We start from the raw sequence: 21,132 nt of genomic DNA on the forward strand, positions 1-21,132 counted from the left end.
TCTCTCTCTCTCTCTCTCTCTCTCTCTCTCTTTCTCTCTCTCTCTCTGTCTCTCTTTCTCCCTATCTCTCTCTCTTTCTCCCTCTCTCCATCTCCCTTCCCTCTCTCCTTCTTTCTTTCCTTCTCTGTCTCCTTTTCTTTCTCCATCTCTATTTCTCTGTCTGTTTCTGTATCTCTCTGTGTCTCTTTTTCTCTTTGTCTGTTTCTCTGTCTATATCTGTGTGTGTCCTCTCTGTTTGCCCCCCAACACCCTGTATCCCTAGCTGTATCTCTCTCTCTCTTTCTCCTTTCCTTTTCCCTCCTTCCTTCCACATGGCATAGTGAATAGGGCCCTGAATTTGAATCCTGCCTCAGATCTTTACTAGCTGTGTGAACCTAAGCAAGTCATTTCATCTCTCTTGGCCTTAGATTTCTCATCTGTAAAATGAGAGATGACCTCTGTAGTACCTCCCAACTCAAAAGTCTATGATCCAACAATCCATTCAACAAATATCTGTGGAGCCCTAGACCCCATGATGCAGAGGGTTTTAAAAAGCATAAGGAAAAGCTCCCACCCTCAAGGAGCTTACAAATAGCTAAGACAAAACAAGTACATGAAAGACAATATCAGGCAATAAGTGATCATTGATATACCAAGAGAACAGTCTGCCTCCTCTAGGAGTTCAGATGAGAGCTCAGTCATGGAGGCCATGGTCAGAGAAGCTGGCTTCAATCCCTAGTGCTCCTGCTTGTGAGACCCCAGACTAGGCCATTGCCTCTTATAGTCTCAATGTCTTCATCGGGTTAAACAAAATTAACTCTAATATCCCCTTCAGATCTAAAGCCTGTGATCAATGATGTCCAGAGAGGAAGGTCAGAAGAAGCTTCATGGAGAAGGTGGCATTTGGGTGGGTGGTGGTGGTTTTTGTTGTTTTGTTTTGTTTAAAGACTAAACCTCGGCATCTTGATCAAGCTGAAAGGGAGCTGAAAGCTCACACCCCAACCCAACACTGATTAGTATAGAGGCTTTAAACAGAATTAGTATAGAAGTTAAAAACAGCTGTTCAGTTTTTCCACCCTGGAACATTTCTCCTTCATCCCTCTTTGGGAAGCCTGTGGTCCTCCACTTTCTGAGTGTTAATTGTATTCGTGCTGTTAGACATCCATTGGCTTTTGCCCTGATACAGCTTGGAGCCCCCAGACTGGAGGGAGCAATCAACCTCAGCTTCCCTCAGCAACAGAGATTATAGGCACCCACCATCAGGCTTTGGGGGTTTGGGTTTTTTGTTTTTGTTTTTTTGCTTTAACTGGATGTAAGAGGATGCAGAAGATTTGATATGTCAAGATTTGAGGTAGGACAGATTGAAATTCTCTAATATGGGTGAATGATGTGAACAAAGGCAGAGAGGTGGGAAAGAATGATGTGTATTGGGGGTCAGGGAGACAGTGAGTAGATAGAGTGGTCAGAGCAAAAGTTTGGCAATGGAAGCAATGGAAGATAAGGTTATAGCAGTGAGTATTACCTCCAAATTGTGGAGGTAACTGAGTGACAGCCACATTCTGAAATGTGCATCAGCAAAGACAATAGAACACACAAACTCTGCAGCTAAGCAACAAAAACTGCTTTCCTAGTCCCACACAACTATATGACATACCAGAATCCTAATGCATCACTCTGCTTGTGGTTCCAGACCCCTGACAATTTTCATTCCTTCCCAACCCCTTTAGCTGTACCACACCTTTTTCCTACTTCGAGGTTCTATATCTGACCTTTTTGTGTCTCTCTCTAGTTTTCATAGCTTCTGTGGGACAGGGTTAATTCTTGAAGGATTAATTGTATATTTGTTTATTTATAAGGATAAATGCTTCATCACCAGGGAGGCTAGGTCTTTTAGGATCAAAGTTGAGATACTGGGGTCCAAAGAGGTATAGTAATTGACCCAAGGTCACAAAGCTAGGAAGTAGCATGAAGGGGATTTGAACCCAGGCCTTCTGACTCTATCCAGTCCTCTTTTTGACTCTATCACCCTGCTTTCTTCCCCAGCTTACTTAACATCTCTCAGCATTAAGGTATCTAGGTCAGAAAGCAAAGATTTTACAAGTGCTGAAGGAGGCACTCTTGCTGACCCGTTTCCTTTGGGTGTTTTATTTTGTTTTAAAGAAAATAGAATTTGGCCCACTCAGGAGAAAGATCAGCGTGCGTGCACGCTCTCTCTCTCTCTCTCTCTCTCTCTCTCTCTCCCCCTCTCTCTCTCTCTCTCTCTCTCTCTCTCTCCTCTCTGTCTCTGTCTCTCTCTCTGTCTCTGTCTATCTTATTTTCTGCCTCCTTGTCTCTGTCTTGTCTTTCTCTCTCTTTCCTTTCTCTTAGCTTTCTTTCTTCCTTTTCCTCACTCTTTCCCTCTCCATTCTTCTCTCCCTCTCCTCCCGTCTCTTTGCCCTCTTCCTTTGTCGCTTTTCACTTCCTCTTTGTTTGTCCCTCTTCCTTCTGCCTCTCCTTCCACTTTCTTTTCTTCTTTCCCTTTCCCCTTCTGTCTTTACCTGTCCTCTTATCTTTCCTTCTCCCACTTCTCTCTTTTCTCTATCTCCCCCTCTCATTCATCCTAACCTTTTTCCTCTTCCTCTCCTTTACCTATTTTCATTTCTCTTACTATTACCTTCTCCATCACTCTTTCTTCTAGTAGACATGTTCATGGCCTGGTCTGCTGGACTTGAACCAAAAACCATTTGCTTTGGAGGCAAAGTTTAGTCAGGCATGTTTGGGTTTTCCCATCCCCTATTTGCCCAATCCTATTAATAATTAACAGTACAGTAATGAGCATTGCTTTTAATAGAATCTGCTGCCATTGCTATATTATGCTGCCCGCCAAGGATTTCCCCCAAAAGGATTCACATTACACATCACTGCATCTGCTGTGATGGCGACATCTAGTTAGAAGGTTTGCTGTCTCTGTCATACAACACCCTTTTCTCCTCCAGGCCCAAGCCCCACTGAGTCTTGCAGACTCATTCTCTTCCCACTGGCCCTTCATGGCCACCCTAGCCTCCTGCTCCTGCTTCCCCTGCCTTGACACAGTCCTGTTTCCCCCAAGGAGAAGTCTATGACGGCTCCTCTGAGTCTTGCATGCATCATCAACAGCTTGAATTTGTACGGGACTTTAAGGTTCATAAACCACTTTCCTCACAGTAACCCTATGATCAAGGTAGTGCAAGTATGTTAGGCCAATTCAAAAGGCATTTCTTAGGCACGAACTAGATTCTGGACACTGAGGCTGGAAAGATAAAATAAAGAATAGTCCTTGCCTTCAAGGCAACAACAGGCCCAACAAACATTTCTTAAATACCTGCTATGTTCTAGATACTGAGGTTGGAAAGACAAAATAAAGGACAGCCCTTGCCTTACTGATGGGATTTAAGTAAACAAATAAGATTGTCCTGTGATCATTTAGAAGGAAAAGATCCCTAATAATTAGGGAATACAGAAAGGGCTTTCCATAAGATGTACGAGAGCTAAGAATTGAAGGAAATGAATGATTTTAAGAGGTGACAGTGAAGACCAAGTACATTCCAGGCATAGAAGTTAAGTCTATGCAAAAATCCAAAGGAGCATGTTGAAATACTTTAAGTTCAAGGAACAGTAATTTGACACATTTGGCTGAAATGTAGAGGGCATGAATGAATGAACCATCAAACATTTTTAAAATTAAATTTTTTTTCATCTAACAAAAATCTATTTTCTCTATTTTCCCTCCCTCCCACATCTCTCCTCTCATTCCCACCCTCCATTGAAGAGAAAAAGAAATGCCTTGTATCAAATATGCAGAGTCAAACAAAACAAATCCCCACATTGGCCATGCCCCAAAAGTATGTGTTTCATTCTGCACCCTGAGCTCATGACCTCATGAAGTGGGTAGTAGGCTTTGTCATCAGGTTTCTAGAGTCCTGGCTGGTCATCTCGTTGATCACAATCCTTGAGTCTTTCAAGGTTGTTTGTCTTTACAGTATTTCAACAAATAGTTATTAAGTATTACAATGGAAGAGGCATTGTGCTAGGCAATAGGAATGAAGACAAAGTCAAAGTGAAATAGTCTCTGCCCTCGAAGGTTTACATTCTATTGGGGAAAACAACACAACTGTAACAAGTATATCCCAATAAAACGCAAAATAAACCCAAGATAATTTGGGGAGGGAGGCAGATGTAGTTGGGAGACTCAAGAAAACTTCATGAAGAAGATGCCTCTTGAGTTGGGCTTAGAAGAAAATGGGCAATTCTAAGAGGTGGTGCTGAGGGGGCAGAGCATTCCAGGTAGGGGCACTGATGTTCCACCTCCTACATGTGAGTGGTTGCCAATCTGGTTACATGAACAGTTAAGGCACAACAAACATACCAGATACTACTATTCAGATGAGGAAGATAAAGCAGTTCTGGGAAAAGCTAGCATGTCTAGAATGGATGGTCCCATCTGTTCTTGCCCCCAGTTTCTGTCTGTTAAAGTCTTTCCCTCCTTGTAAGCTCCAATTCAGAGGCTTCCTCTTCCAGGAAACCATCCCTCATCTCCCCCATGTGACTGTGATCACCCCCTCCTCATATTTCCCAGTGTACTTTGTACTTTGCCCAGACCTATACTTTGCACTTGGATCATTCTCTTACATAACAGAACAAGTGTATCCTTGACCTTTGACCCAAGTAGACTGCAAACTCCTAAGAGCAGGACCAGGGTCATCTCTATCTTAGTATCCCTGGTGTCCAAAACAGTCACTTGCACATGATACCTAACACATGTTTGCTGAGCTGGATTGACAGGAGGAAGGATTATGGTGGGCTCTAGTTAATCAGAGAAGGCTTCATGGAAGAAGTCATAGGTACTGAGCTAGCCTTAAAAGAATGGTAAAGAGATAGATCAGCAAAAAAGTGGAGGGCAGGACATTCTATGGGAGTTGAATAACAGCAAAGAAGGCAGGAATAGAAGCAAGGACAAAGCATGGGGCTCAGCATGGAGGACAGAGAAGACATCAGCCTGGCTGGATAGTGCATTTTGGAAAGCAGGAGGAAATAAGACTAGATAGGTTGAATGCAATGAAATTCTAGAAGGCCTTGAAAGTCAAAGTTTAGGATTCATGCAGTTGTCAATGAGAATCATTGAAGATCTTTGAGCAGGAGAGAAATTACTGAATCTGTGTTTTAGGAAATAAATCTGGCAGCAAATGCAGAATAGGTTGGATAAAAGAAGAGGTAGGCAGACTTGTTAGGATGCTACAGCAGTAGTCTGGGAGAGAGAAGGCATTCATAAATTAATCATACATTTTTCAAGTTGTATACTATGTACAGTGCATTGTGCTAAGTACTGTGGGAAATACAAAGGTAAATAAGACAAACCCTGCCTTCAAAAAGCTTACAGTTCAGTAGGGGCCATAAGACATATACCCAATTCAAATTATAATGCTAAGGGCTGAGACAAGAGAGGTGGTAGAGGGGATGGAGAATACAGTACTATCTACCCTCAATGACTTTCTGTTGAGGAAGGGCACCAGACCTAACAAGAAGGTTATATAGGTCCCAGAGACTGTGGCCTGAGAAGCGTCTCTAGATCTCTCAGTGGTGGCAGTGATGGTAGAGAGCTGACATCTCAGGAGATGGTCTTCTAGTTTGGGGGCATCTGAGAGTGCCTGACCCTTGTGATCAAAACCTCCCATGGTCCAACTCCATCCTCCCCCTCTGGCTTTATGTCCTATTATTCTCCTTCCCACAGTCTGCCTTACAGGCCGTGGGCCTATTCTTTGAGGGCCATGTTTGTCCTGCCCCTTCTCATCTTCATGTCTTGGCTCATGCTGATGCTTGGAATAGCCTCCCTCTGCCCCCGCTCCCACCTTCATCTCCATCTGTTCAAAATCCTCCCTTTCTCTAGGGCCCAACATAGCTGTTACCTCCTTGGAGGAGTCGTAGGATTCAATGGAAAGAGTGCTTACTTTGGAGTCAGTATATCTGAGACGGAATCTTGCTCTGTCACTTACTGTGTGACCCTGGGCAAGTCCCTTAATCTCTCTAAGCTTCCGTTTCCTCTATAAAAATGAGGGGGTTGAACTTTGTGGCTTCCCAGGTCCCTTCCAGCTCTAAAACTGTGAGCCAACAGTCTTCTATGAAGCTATCTCTGATCACCATTCCAGAGGTGAAAATATCTTTCTCTGTCCTCAGATGTCTCATGGAACTTTTCCTGGTTCTTCTTTGTATTATATTTATTTATATTATATATTGAATATATTTGTATATATTATTTATACAAATATATGCAAATTAAATTTGTATATATTATATATAATACATATGTATTATATATATATGTATATACCTCTACCTGTATTCTTTGTATCATATTCTACCTTGCATCACACTTGTGTCCCTATTTTCTCTCCCCCATCCTTAGGGCCAGCTAGGTGGCACAGTAGGTAGAACACCAGGCCTGGAGTCAGGAAGACCTGAGTTCAAATCTGGCCTTAGACACTTACTAGCTGTGTGGCCCTAGGCAAGTCACTTAACCCTGTTTGCCTCAATTTCCTTACCTGTAAAATGAGCTGGAGAAGGAGATGGCAAACCACCCCAGTATCTATGCCAAGAAAAATCCAAAGGGGGAACAAAGTGTTGGATATGACTGAAACCACTGAAAAACACCACCTTTATCCTCAATAGATTGTAAGCTTCTTGAGGTCAAGGATGATGTCCTTTTTCATTTTGTATCCCTGACACCCAGAGTAGCATTTTACGCATGTGTAAATATTTGCCCAATCAAATGGAACTGCCACAACACCTTAGACCAGACCTACACCCCAGACGCAAATCTGTTGATATGTGACTCCTCATTCTAATAATAACTGGTATTTACATAGTGCTTTAAGGTTTGCAAAGCATTGTTCTTACATTTTAATTTATTTTATTTTTTACATTCTTTTCTTTTTAAATTTTGAGTTCCAAATTCTCTCCCTCTCTTCCACACCCACTGAAAAGGCAGGCAACGTGAGATCACTTATACATGCAAAATCATGTAAAACATATTTTCATATTAGCCATGTTTCAAAAAACAGAAAAATAAAGTGAGAAAAATTCTACCTCAGTTGCACCCAGAGTTCATCAGTCCTCTTGATGGAGGTGGCTAGCACTTTTTCATCATGAGTCCTTTGGAATTGTCTTGGATCATTGGATTGATCTGAGAAGCCAAGTCTTTCACACTTGATCATCATTACAACATTGCCATTACTGTGCACAATGATCTCCATGTTCTTCTCACTTCGCTTTGCAGAGCATTTTCTCTACATAATAGCATGGTGCAGTGGAAGGATGGCTGGATTTGGAGTCAGAGGACCTGCGTTTGAATGCTAACTAATCCCCCTACCACTGGTGTAGCTTTTGGTAAGTTACAGAACTTCCCTCAAGTCTCAGTTGTCTCATTTGTAAAATGAGGAGTTTGCTTTTGATGGTATCTAAATCTCCGATTTATAATATCATCTTATCCTCAGAATAACCCTGTGCTGTTAGTATTACTCCCATTTTAGAGGTCAGGAAATTGAGACTTAGGTTAAATGACTTGCCCATGATCACATAACCATGTAGGTATGAAAGATGGGATTTGAACCCAGTTTTCTCCAGAATGCAAGACGAGAACTTTTTCCACGAATCCATGATGCCTCTCCAAATTCTCATCTTGGTCCTTGAAAATGTCACCACCCTGACCTAAGGCATGCTACCCCTCCCCCCACCCCTTGCTTAAGTCTATTACCTTTTTCAAAACAATGCCCCCCCCTTTTTAATAGAACTTTATGACTACAAAACACTTCTCAGAATCATGAAACCACAGAATTTATAAATTGGAACAGGTCTCAAAGGCTACCTAGTCCAACCCATACCTGAAAGGAACCTCCTCTCTAAAATAGCTGGCAAGTGGCCTCCAACCTCTGCTTTAAGGCCTCCAAGGTGGGAGAATCTGCCACCTTCACATCCGTAAAAGAAGTGACTTACCCAAAGTCACAGAGATAAGAAGGAACAGAGATGGAACCCGAATCAATATTACTGGTAATTCCTCTAGAGAAAATTCAACGCTGCCTTGTTTGTCAGGGTGAGCCATTTGGCTCTACCATGTTTCCCCGATAATAAGACACTGTCTTATTATTTTTTTTTTTTGGACAGAAAAACACCAGAGGGCTTATTTTCAGGGGAGGGCTTATTTTAATGAACATTGACAGCAATTTTAATAAACAGGTAAATGTGAACAAAAAAATGTACCTTTATTCAATAATGAATTCAATAAAGAACAGGATGACGCGCTCACTGCTGCAGCTCTGATTGGATGCAGCTCGGAGCACGGCGTGCGTTTCACGGGGGGGGGAGGGTGGTACATACAGAGGGTACCGTAATGTAGCGTGTAGCGCAGGGGATCACCTTCACTACAGTAGCAATCTCAATAGGGCTTATTTTCGGGGGAGAGCTTATTTTAGAGGAATCTTACACAGTGAGGGGAGGGCTTATTTTCAGGATAGGTCTTATTATCGGGGAAACACGGTAGGTGAGCACCTTCTCAAAGACAGAGACATTAGTCAGCCGTATGATGAAGTAAACAGAGAGCCGGATTTGGAGTCAAAGAACCTTGGCTTCAATCATGGCTTTGACACTTACCATCTGCATGGTTGAGGTAAGTCTTAATTCTCTTGGTCTGGGTTACCTCACCGATAATATTAAGCTGTTGGACTAGCCACCAGCATCTGTTGTCACTGCTGCTCATCCTTCGTATTTGAAGAAGACCAATGGCATCAGGAGGGCGATGCCTTGGCTAGCAAGTGAATTGCATTTAAGTGAGGCCAAGCTGTGCAGTTATCACCCTCACTCTATCCTGCACAGTCATAGGAGTCCAGCAGCAAGACATAGGTCACAACGATTGGTGATGGCCCCAGATGCAGTGGGAGACCCTGGTCTTTTTAAGCAAAGATCTTTTCTAGGTCTCAGTTTTTTCTGAGGCAATGACTATTCTGTAATTAAAGGCCAGGTAAGAATTGAGGCAAAAGATGGCCTAGTTTGCAAGTTATTACCTGGGCCACATGCACATACAAAACTCTACAATGCAAATTAAAACATAAAGAGAAATTTTTTTAAATAAAAAAATACATAAAATATAATAAAACATGGATAATGGTAATTTGTGGGTTTCTAAGTCAATATGGTGGCACAGTGGATAGAGCACCAGGCCTGGAGTTAGGAAGACTTATCTTCCAGAGTTCAAATCTGACCTCAAATACATACTAACTGTGTGATGATGGGCAAGTCACTAAACCCTGTTTGCCTCAGTTTCCTCATGTGCAAAATGAGCTGGAGAAGGAAATGGCAAACCACTCTAGTATATAGTATCTAGTAAGAAAATCCCAAATAGGGTCACAAAGGGTCAGACACAACAGAAAAATGACTGAACAGCAACCAAACACCGTTCCACCCTTCCTAGATGATTTACAGGTCTGAAGGAAGAAGACTAAAGGAACTTCTGCTAGCTTAATATTAAAAAAAAAAATTCCTGAGCATAGATCTGGAAAGGACCTCATAGGTGAGCTAGTACATTTACATGCTTCATTTGCCATCCCTCTCTGCCCCTACAGCACCCTTCTCCCATGGGTGAGTTCTTCCCAGAACCTTCATTTTGAGGAAAGGTCCAGACCAGTCATCTTTCATTCTCCTCATAAAAGAGGAAATAGATTTGTTCTTGGTTGCCCCAAGGGGTGAAACTAGCACTCAATGAACAGATGAACTCTACATGGAGGTATATTTCTCCCTATGCCTCTGCATCCCCCTTCTTTTACTTTGACTCAACGTAAGAAATTCCTCCCCATCAGAACTACCTAGTAATGAGGTGGGCTGCCTCAGGATTCAGTGACCTCTCATTCTGAGAAGACTTCAAGTTGGATGATTACCTTTTTAGGTTGTTACAAAGGAACATCCTTCTCTGAGATGGGAGCCAATGAGGAGTAGGGAGAACAGAGACTAGATGACTTTTGAGGGCCTTTCCAGATGAGATTCTGTGACTATCAGGTCTATCCTCCGTGATCAGGGAAGAAGGCAAATGTAACTAAGAAAATCCTATGGTGCATGTGCCCTGATGTAGACTTCTCTGTGCTATAATTAAAATAGCATTGGATGTCAGAGTCAGGCAAGTTACTGGATCTCTCTGAGCTTTAATCTCCCTATCTGTAAAATAGGAATAACATATTTAGAACTGGAAGAGACCTCAATGGTCAAGTCCAACCTCATCATTTTTTAGATGAGGAAACTGAGGTCCAGAAAGATAATGTAACTTATTCACGATCACATGGGTAGTAAGTAGCAGAGCTAGGATGCTATACAGCCCTCCAGCCTCAAACCTAGCCCTCTCTACTGTACCAAAACTTGCACTGCCTAGCCCATAGGATTGCTGGATCAAATAAGACAGTGTACCAAAAGCACTTCATAAACTTCAAAGTGCTATAAAACAGCAAGATGTTATTGTTATTGTTGTTGTTATTATTGCCTCTACCTCTCCTCAATCTCAATCCATCCTTCCCCTGTAGGAAGTCTACTACTAAATTAAGAAGTCTAGAGACCACTCTAAAGCATTTAGCAAGTCAAACGTTTATTAAGGAACTATGTCCCAGGCACATGCTAAGCTCTGGTGATGCAGATACAAGAAAAAAAGAAATCCAGTACCTACCTTTAAGGAGCTGACATTCTCATGGGGGAAGACAACATGTAAACACATTAAAGGGACCTGCAATGGGGTGCAGAGAATTGTAAGGGAGAAGACTAGAGGATGACTGGCCTGGGACTTCCTCAAAATGGAGATTCTGGAGAAATTCACCAGTGGGAGAAGAAGGCCATAGATGTAGACCGGGAAAGTTGTCAAAATAGGGTGTCAAAGTCCTGACACATAGTACGCACTGAATAGCTAGATTCCAAATGAAAGAATTTCAGGTTCTGAAAACTTGGTTCATTCCAATATGGAGGGGGGAAGCCTACTTCCAGTCTTCATTACCATCTTTCTAATCTACTGGGGCAACACAGAACAAATGCTTTCCCCTCTCCTATGTGAGAGCCTCCAAGTATTTAAAGGTTTATTACATCCTTTCACTCTAGCTTGAGGTGACAGTAAGGGCTATACCAGACAATCTCAAACTTTGGCAAGTTGTCCCACCTCCCCTCCTTTCCCACACTGCATTCCAGCCTTGATGCCACCACTAAGCTAATCTTTTTAATAGATCTGATCAAGTCATAACTCAGCTCAGAAAATCTGCCCTCACTCCCTAGCACCTGAATCAAATTCAGACTCTTTGGCCTGGCACCCAAGGACCTCCACAAAGCAATGATGCCCCTACTGTCCCAGCCCTAGCTGGGAAGATTCCTCTCCTCTAACTCTACGCTCCAGGCAATGTCCAAACATTCTCTGTGCTTTCCCACAACAAGGGCTTTGATCCTATTGCTCCCTCCCCACCTTCTGACCTTTAAAATCCAAATGAAAGGCCACCTTCCCTGAAACTCCTTCTTCCAATAGCAACCACTTCCCATTCTATAATGCAGCTTTTAAATGCATTGGCCACCTAACAATCTATGAGAAGTCCCATTATATAGTAGAATATGTGTTGAATTTGGAGCCAGAAGACCTGAGAATCAATTACCAGTTCTGCCACCTTGGGCAAACCATGTAACATGTCTTAGCCTTAGCTTCCTTATTTCAAATAAAATGGTTGGAGATGAAAGCTAAGACCTCTTCTCACTTTATACCTATGATCTTATTATAATGGGTGTCCCAAAAGTCTTATTGCCATTTTAAAGTTTACATGGGGCAGCCAAGTGGTACAATGGATGGAATTCCAGCCTAGAGTCAGAAGGACCTGATTTCAAATTCAGACTCAGATACTTGCTAGCTGTGTGACCCTGTGCAAGTCCCTTAACCCTATTTGCCTCAGTTTCCTCATCTGTAATATGAGCTGGAGAAGGAAATGGCAAACTGCTCCAGTATCTTTGCCAAGAAAATCCCAAATGGGGTCATGAAGAGTTGGACATGACAGAAAATGACTGAACAACAACAATGTATACATGTGTATTATATAGACATACTTTTTGTTTTGCTTTTTGGAGGGCAATTGGGGTTAAGTGACTTGCCCAAGGTCACATGGCTAGTAAGTGTGTCAAGTGTCTGAGGCCAGATTTGAACTCAGGTCTTCCTGACTCCAGGGCCGGTGCTCTACTCACTGTACCACCTAGCTGCCCCCTAGACATACTTTTTAAAAGACATTTTAGTGGCTTATAAAAAGTCCTAATCTTTGGCAAAAATGCAAATGAAGTTACCCTGAGACTTTTAGGCTCCTCCTTTTTCAATGTCCCTATGCTTTTAATTTGCCTCCCTCCTTGGAATCTAGTAGGTACTCACTCTATAAGTGTTTTCTCATTCATTTATTTGCAGGGTCAACACAATCCCTAGCCTGTCTGGGTTGAATGCTAGTCCAAGCTCCCAGGATTCAAGTCAAGGAAGATTCAGGTATTTCAGATGGCTACTAGTCTCAGTCCCTTTTCTCCCAGTGCTGGTCCCCTGACTGTCCCCAGCTGTCTTTCTACCTCCCAAAATTTCTCCTCTAAGTTTTGGGTCTTCCTGAAATAATCTTGCCTCCTTCAACTTCCCTGAGAGTTTTGATGGCTATAGTCTCTTGGAAACACTAACTCACACTTAATCAAAATATCATATATTACAATTACTGGTTTCTTATCCTCCTGCTAGACTCTAAGTGCCATGAAAGCAGGGACAGTGCCAATTTCTGCCAGTGCCTTGTACAGTGCTCTGAACATTGTACCATAGATGTTTAATAAGTGTTGAGGGGGTGGCTAGGTGGTGCAGTGAATACAGCATTGGCCCTGGAGTCAGGAGGATCTGAGTTTGAACATGGCCTCAGACACTTAACATTTACTAACCTCATGACCTTGGGCAAGTCACTTAACCCCAATTGCCCTGCCCTCCCCAAAAAAGCAAAAATTAAATGTTTATTGAAATTAAATTGTTTGAATAAAATTAAATCGAACTAGGTACTTTAATTCTTCTAGGTCCAGAGGGTTTTTTTTTTTTATTTTATTTGTGTCATGGACCCTTTTGTCAGTCTGACCAAGCCTATAGACTCCTCAGATAAATGCTTTTAAATGCAAAAATAAAATATATAGGATTTCTAAGGAAACCAATTTTATTGAAATACAATTATCAAAATGCATTTAAAAACAAATTCACAGACCCTGGGTTAACCTCTAGGAACACCTCTGATGTCTTTTGAGAGGCAGTCAAGGTTATTCTTCCAGGACAAGGGAGCTGATGGATGCCTCATCTGCCCAGATCCAGAATTAGACACTATGAAATCCATAGCCTTGTGTTTGGGAGATCTATCCCCACCAGTCCTGGGGGTCAGTGGCAAGACTGTGATATGGTTCAACTGCCTCCTAAAACAGAACACAGCAGGCACTGAGTACAAGCCTCCAGGGCAGGGGCAGAGTGGAAGAGGGGACTAAGAAAGGGGGAGGGGGAGAGAACAAACAAAGTTGTAGTGTATGCAAGGAGGCTCTGGGGGAAGAGTGCAGACAGAACTGTGAGCTTGGGGCCCCCCAGGGAGCTCCCAGACAGGGCTGGGGAGTGTGTGAGCTGGAGGCTTCCCGAGGGGAAGAAAGCAGGTGGTGCAGGGAAGTTCTCAGGAGGAACCCGAGGGAGGGAGCACAGAATTAGTGCCACAGCATCTATAGCAATAACAAAAACAATACCAATAATAATAACCAGCATTTATTGAGCACTTTAAGGTTTGAAAAGGACTTTACATGGGTTATCTCCTCTGATCCTCAAAGAACCCTGAAATATAGGTGCTGTTAATATTCCCATTTTACAAATGAGGAAACTGAGGCTGAAATAGGTTAAATGATGTACACAGGGTCACACAGCTACTAAGTTACTGAGGCAGGATTTGAAATCAGGTCTTCCTGACTCAAAAGCCAGCACTCTAAATGTGGTAACACCTGAAAGAGTCCCCAGTCTGAGAGTCAGAGTCTATACCCCTATAATACAGCACACACAGATATACTTGCCTTGTTTAAGACACCATGCAGCTGGCAGCACTGTGGGGATGGAGTGCTGGGTCTGGAGTCAAGATCTGAGTTCAAATTCAGCTTCAGTCACTTAGTTGTGTTACCCTGGATAAGCCACTTAACCTCTGTCTCTCAGTTTCCCCAACCATGAAATGAAGATAATAATAGCACCTACTTTGCAGGAATGTTATGAGGATTAAATGAAATAATTATCTGTAAAGCACTTTGCACGGTACCAGTCACATAGCAGGTGCCATGTAAATGCTTATTCTCTTCCATCATTCCCCTTCTCATCCATCCTGGAAAAAAATATAGTCTTTTAGTCTCCAAATCTGCAAGTGTATTACATTCTCCTAGTGGGTGAACCCCCAGTGGCCTGGGCCTAAGTTGCTGGTATGAGGAAGGGGGGGTGAATGTAACTCTGCTTCACTAGTCAGCATGCAGATGGTCAACATCAGAGAACTTGTCTAGCAATGGAAATTAATGTCAGTCCGTTGTCCCTTCATATAGAGCCATCACATCTGGAGACCTCTGCTTACCCATGTTGGCAAGTGACTCCAAATGATAATCTGAAGTCTCAGGAGCTTAATATCCCATAATTACTTCAAAAAACCCATGATTTCAGCAGTGTGGGTACTGGCCTAACAGAGATCACAACCCCTCTAGTGCCTTTCCTGAGATGCCAAGATTCAAAAAATGTATTCCTTAGTGGCTATCCCTAAGGTAACGAGCCTCTCTGCACTTCTGATAGGCTCTTAAAAGGCAGATGAAGCATAGGACCTGCCAGAGCTTATACTGAATCAGCACAGCTTCCAAAAACCCAGGGTCAAATCTGGGACCTGGAGAAAAGATGAGGAAATGCAGCTCCTGACTTGGTGCAGAAGTAATGCCTGTCAGTGTGCAGTGTTGCAGGGGCTGCCAGACTGGGCAGTGTGTTCCTTGATTACCCTTAACTGTTTTTATCTTTATTACAAGGAACTCTCACTGGAGGGTCAAGGGAGAAGACAGCCAGAAATAGCAAAAGACACAACAGAAGGAAGAAGAAGAGGTGGAGGACGAAGAAGATGAGGAAGAGGAGACAGGAAGGTGAGGAGGAAGAAGAGAAGAAAGAGGAGGAGGAAGAAGGGGAAAAAGAAAAGGAGGAGGAGGAGGAAAAGAAAAAACCAGATAATCATGGGCTATTAGAAAAGCACATGAAGGGAGAAAGAACCTTAACGCTGTATCTAAATGGTTTCCTCTATCTTTCTTTTCTCCCTTCCTAGAATGCATTCTCTCCTCGCCTTGGCCTCATGGACTTTTTCGCTTCCTTCAAGTCTCAGCTCAAACACCACCTTCTAAGTGATGCCTTTCCTGATTCCCTTTGCCCCCCCACCAATAGCTGGTGGCTTTCCTCCCCTAAATACCTAGTCTTTATTTTATGTGTATTCTGAATATATTTATTCCACATGTATGTATATATACATATATATTAACATGTACACATTGTCTCTGCCAATAAAGCATAGGCTCCTTGAGATCAAGGACTGTTTTCATTTTGTCTTTCTACACCCATTGCCTAGCACAATGACTGGCATATAGTAAACACTTAGTAAATGTCTGATTGATTGATTGATTCCTGGTTCCAATCTCACAGTGAAGCACAGAAGATGGAAACTGAGGTGTAAGCTGAGGCCAACTTTCTGCTTTAACAACAATTTTGGCTTCATTAAGTAGCCTTTTGCCTCTTTTTCTCCTTTCTGATTTACATACATATAGGACAAACACACAATCAACACACAAATATTATAGAGCATCTACCATAGTATAAAGCACCAGCAGCAGCAGGAAAATAAATAGTCCTCCCTTTAGAGAATGGAACTCTCCACCTATCTCCATTCCAGTGGTGCTCTCTAGCCAGAGCTGCTGAATTTAACAATCCTTTGTGGGGAGGGTGCTTGGATCAGCTTACCTCCTTCAAGCCTGGAACTCTCATTCTGTCCAGGAGGTGTGTGAAGTGCACCCTGCCGCTTCTAGCCTTCTTTTCTTTCATCATCCAACAGTTGTTGGTCTATTCTAAGCAAATCTAAGAACCATTTGGGGCTTGGAATCCTAGAATTATTGGATGCAGAAAATACTCAGAATTCTAGAACTACTGGAAGACTTCTGGAAGCATTTTATGTACAGTGCTAAAGTCCCTCTATATCAAAAGTTGCCAAGGCTCCATAATGATCATACTCAAGTCAATTAATAAGCATTTATTAAGTATCTACTGTGTTCTGGGTTGATGAATATACAAAGACAAGAAAAAGGGAGACAGTCCTTGCCCTATAGGAGCTTACATTCTATTGGAAGAAGGGAATTTCTCATGTGTATAAGTAAATACAAAGGCATTTCTCACTCCAACCTGGTTTTACCTTCAGGCTTTCTGAATCCAGGAAGTAGCCAGAGAAATTTCTACAACCCTGTGTTTGTGTTTTCCATCTGAGTGTCTGTGGGTGGATATGCCCCAGTCAGGGTGTGTGTGTGTGTGTGTGTGTGTGTGTGTGTGTGTGTGTGTGTATGTGTGTGTGTGTGTGTGTGTGTGTGTGAGAGAGAGAGAGAGACAGACAGACAGACAGACAGACACACAGACAGACAGGCAGGCAGGCAGACAGAGAGACATAGAGACAGAGAGAGGGGCCTGGTATGGGAGGCATGGCTGTGTGGGACAGGGTGCATCCAGGTTTGTAAGAGTACAAGCATTAGTGCATTCTTAGGGGTGTGTGTGGGAGTGTGTGTGTTTGGGTGTTGGCGTTCGGCTGTTGGAGTGAATGAAGGCTTGTGTAGGTGGATGTTTGGGTGGTATTGTATGAGTGTATATGAGTGAATGTATGTGTTTGGGGGGGTTGCTTTTTTCTGGGAGAAGGGAGGCTTGCTGGTGTGTGTGTGTATGCACGCGTGTGCGTGTGTGTTTAAAACATCCTCTAAGGCTACAGAGACAGAAGCAGGAGATGGGAGTGGGCGGGGGTGCAGATGCAGCTGTCTGTGAGCCCAATAATGCCTCCGCCAGTCCAGCACGACTGGAGCCAGTGGAGATGTTGAAATCACTTTGAAGCCCAGGCAGACACAGATAGACCGACGGCCCGGGCTCCCTCACATCCAAGTGGGTTTATGAGGGAGATTTTAGCAGCACCAGGAACAGACCCTGGATTAGAGCTGCAGGCTTCAAAAGGAGCGGGCGCACAGGCGAGCCGAGGGCTGGAGTCGCTCTGGCTTAAAGGGGACGCTGTGTATTATAAATAGCCGCCTTCCTGGCCGCACATCTGTTCGAGGCACAGACTTTCAGAGGCTCAGTTGGGTTCTTGCCCTTCTATTTCGGTGGCCTGTTGGGGGTTTAGGGAGGGAGAGGAGGTGAGGACAAAGAGGGAGAAAGCCAGGCTGATTTTAAATTAAATGTTAGCATGATTAGAAAGAAGGAATTTTTTTTTCTACATGGCAACATTGTAAATCTATCCCTTTTGGTTTCAAGTTGGGGGAAGATTTCCTCCTTAGCACAAAAAAAAAAAAAACCCACAAAAATTATTTGGGAGCTGAGAAGGTGTTGGCTGAGCAATGTCCTAGTGTTACCGCTCATGTACACAGACACACACACACACACACACACACACACACACACACAAGAAGCAAGGAAGTGGCCTTAAAATAGGGCACTAACGACTGGATGGGGCACTGGGTTCTAGATGTTCTGGCTACTGCTTTCAACTCTGCTTCCTGCTGTTATATTGTAACTGAGCACCGAGCACCTCCCACATGGGGAGGGAAGAGAAATGACAGGAAAAAAAGCTTAGAAGCACAATCACAAGCTATGGGAACCCAGTTTTCCTGGTGTCACTCAATGAATATGACTCAAACACTCTGCATGGGATGTGTGGAGCTAATCCTGGACAGAGAAAAAAAACAAAACCAAACCAAACAAGGAGGGCGAGGAGGAGAGCTGCTAGTGATCTCCTGGGTCCCTCCAGTTTCCACAGATTCCTAGCAGAGAGCTCTTTCCTCCCACACTCAGGCCCCACTGGGGCCTCCACGTGCCTCTGGAATTTCATCCCACCCCCGCAGTGGAACTTTGGGTGTCCAGAGCCATGTGTGGGAAAAGGGAGAGGGCTCGGGGCTCATGCAGAAGAGGGGGAAGGAGGGCGGTCAGTGACTGGGGTGGGGGGAGGATGGGAAGAGAAAAAGCAGTGGAGAGCAAGACAGAAGTTAGGGCAATAGCCCTAGAGTAGAGAGACCGGATCTCCAGCCCGTTCACTCCTCGGCTCGGCCCAGTGACGGCTCATTAATCACCCAGCACAGGGAGAGGGATTCAGGGCCCTCGGCGTCTCCTCCAATCGCCAGCCTGTTACCACAGAAACAACCTTTACCCTTCAGAGGCTTCAAAGGGTTTTTCTTCCCTCTCTCCCCTCCACCTCCAGTCTTTTTTTTCCCTCTCATTTCTTTCTTTTTTTTTTTTCCCAGGGAATGGCTGGCAGTGGAGCTTAGATCATGTGAAAAGAGAAGGGGAGATAGAGAACCCAGGGAGGGGAGAGAGGAGAAAGAAAGGGGAAGAGAGGGAGACAGGCAGAGTGAAAGAAAACGAGGGGGAAGAGGGGGAGGGGGAAAGAGGAGAAAGAAAAAGAGAGGGAGGGAGAAAAAAGAGAGGGGGAGGGAGAAAGAGAAAGCATTGAGAGACAGCATTGAGTGAGAGGAGAGAGGGAGAGACAGACAGACAGAGAGAGAGAGAAGGAGAGAGAGAGAGAGAGAGAGAGAGAGAGAGAGAGAGAGAGAGAGAGAGAGAGGGAGAGGGAGAGAGAAGGAGAGAGATTGCAGCTACACAGTCAGAAAGCCAAGTGGAATCCCCATGCTCCCCACCTCTGACGGGCTTCTAAAAAGGAAAACAGCAAAAGGGAGGGAAAAATAAATGTGGTGGGGGAGAACTGGGAGGAGGGAGAGAAACTTGTGAAAATAAATATTTATATATTGAGAGTTTTTAAATCCTTTTTGCATTTCTGTAATAAATTATTCATCTGTGTATCTCACTCTCTCCCTCCTATCTGCTTAGGGAGCTACAAAGGGGATTTTTTCCCCCTTTTTCTTCCTCCTCCTCTTTTCCATCCTAACAACACATTACCAGAGATGGGGAGAGAGAGAAGAGGCGGCTCTGCTGCTGCCCCTAAGGTTAAAATAGCTTAGGGTTGGTTTGGTTTGGGATTTTTCCCCCTTTAAATAGGAATAATAAAATAAGTGAGTGAGAAGAGGGTAAAAAAAACAACAACACACGTCCTTGGAAGTCTGGCACCACCAACCGGGACAGAGTAAATCTTCCTCTAGAGGAATCTGGGAAACTCTGGGGTCAGAGAGAAGATTCTGAAGACACGGAGGCCCCTGGGGCAGCTCCAAACATAGTCAAGAGAGTATGCAATCTGGGAGTATATATCCCACAGGTGCTCATTCTAACACCTGATCATGGCAATGCTGTGCTGCCTGCTAGGGGGGAGGAGGTTTGGGTGTGGGGAAGCTCTGTGCCCTCAAGCTGCTTATTCTAGCAGCCAGTCTTCATATACCAGATCTGATAAGAGGCAACATGGGATTGTAGGTAGAGAGTTGGCCTTGAAGTCAAGAAGATCTGGGTTCAGCTCTTACCTCTGACATATTCTGGCTACTTGACCATGGGCAGGACTTTACATTCCATTTACAACTGTGTGACTCTGACCAAGTCACTTAATTTAGTCCCCCGGGTAGCTCCTGAAGACTGAGTTGCAGAGAAAGTGCTGAGCTGGGAGTCCTCTATACCAAGGAAACCATGGGTCAGGTCCCTACGCCTAGACATCTCACAAAGTTGGGAGGAACAGAGAGCATATTACACACCAGAATGAGTAAGGATCCAAAGAGATCTAGATAAACTGGAAGGGCACACTGAAACCCACCAGATTAAATTGCATTGGGAAAAATGTAAAGTCCTGCATTTAGGTTCAAAAAATCAACTGTACCAGAAGAAGATAGGGAGACTCAGCTTGACATCCATTCTCATAGAGAAAAATGTAATAGAATTAGTGGGCTGCAAGCTCAATATTAGTGTAGTGTGATATGGCACCAAAAAGAAAAAAGAAAAGTTAATGAAATCTAAGGTTGCATTAATAGAAATATAATGTTCAAACTGAGGGAGGTAAAAATCCTCCTATAGTCTACTCTGGTTGGACCATATCTGAAGTCTGATCAGTTCTAGCAGCCTTATAAGAAAATTACCAAGGTATAACATCTAGCTAGGTGGTGGAGTAGATAGAGCACTGACTAGGCCTGGAATCAGGAAGATTTGAGTTCAAATTTGGCCTCAGATACTTCCTAGCTGTGTGACCCTGGGCAAGTCACTTAAACCTGTTTGCTTCAGTTTCCTTATCTGTAAAATGAACTAGAGAAGGAAATGGCAAATCGCTGCAGTATCTTTCCCAAGAAAACCCCCACAAGGGTCATGAAACAACAGAAATGAAACAACAACAACGACAACAATGACAACAACAACTGGTTGTTGTTGTTGACAACAATATCTGGTGAAAGATGAGGATGGTGAAGAATCTGACCCATGGGTGTTAATCTGGACCAGAATTAGGACAAAGGGGTGAACTATATAAGAGGAAAATCTAAGGAAGAACTTTCTAACAGGTAGAATTAGTGATGTCATTAGTTCTTTCCTTAGATAACAATAATAATAATGATAGCATATACAAATATATGTCAGCCACTGTGCTAAGCACTTTTCAATTGTTTTCTCATTTAACCCTCACAACAACCCTTGGAGGTAGGAACTATTACTAGGAACTATTATTATCCTCATTTTTAGGTTAAGGAAACTGAGGCAGGCAGAGGTTGCCCTGGCACATACAACTAGAAAGTGTCTCAGGCTAGATTTGAACTCAGGTCTTCAGGTCCAGTGCTCTATCCCCTGTACCACTAAGCAAGCTCCCTATCATTGGAAATTTTTAATTTTTTATTATTTTTAAATTTTTATTGGATGACCATTTGCCACAGGTGCTATAGAAAAGATTCTTGAATAGG

General features: G+C 43.4%; 2 long non-coding RNA genes across 2 annotated transcripts in view; one reads left to right on the forward strand and one right to left on the reverse strand.

Moving 5' to 3' along the window:
• Positions 1-15,959, forward strand: part of LOC138147238 (uncharacterized) — a 16,989-nt gene extending 1,030 nt beyond the window's left edge. The window contains exons 2-5 of the long non-coding RNA XR_011164740.1: positions 7,268-7,377; positions 12,440-12,514; positions 15,064-15,174; positions 15,351-15,959. This is a non-coding gene — a long non-coding RNA (uncharacterized lncRNA). The remainder of the gene's footprint in view (positions 1-7,267; positions 7,378-12,439; positions 12,515-15,063; positions 15,175-15,350) is intronic.
• LOC138147133 (uncharacterized) overlaps positions 1-21,132 on the reverse strand; it is a 217,030-nt gene that overhangs the window by 42,532 nt on the left and 153,366 nt on the right. The gene's annotated exons all lie outside the window — the stretch shown is intronic.

This window comes from Petaurus breviceps, unplaced genomic scaffold (assembly GCF_028583685.1).
Source record: "Petaurus breviceps papuanus isolate PSGF00001 unplaced genomic scaffold, PetGlider_PUasm1.0 90779, whole genome shotgun sequence".
In the NCBI taxonomy this organism is placed as follows: Eukaryota; Metazoa; Chordata; class Mammalia; order Diprotodontia; family Petauridae; genus Petaurus; species Petaurus breviceps.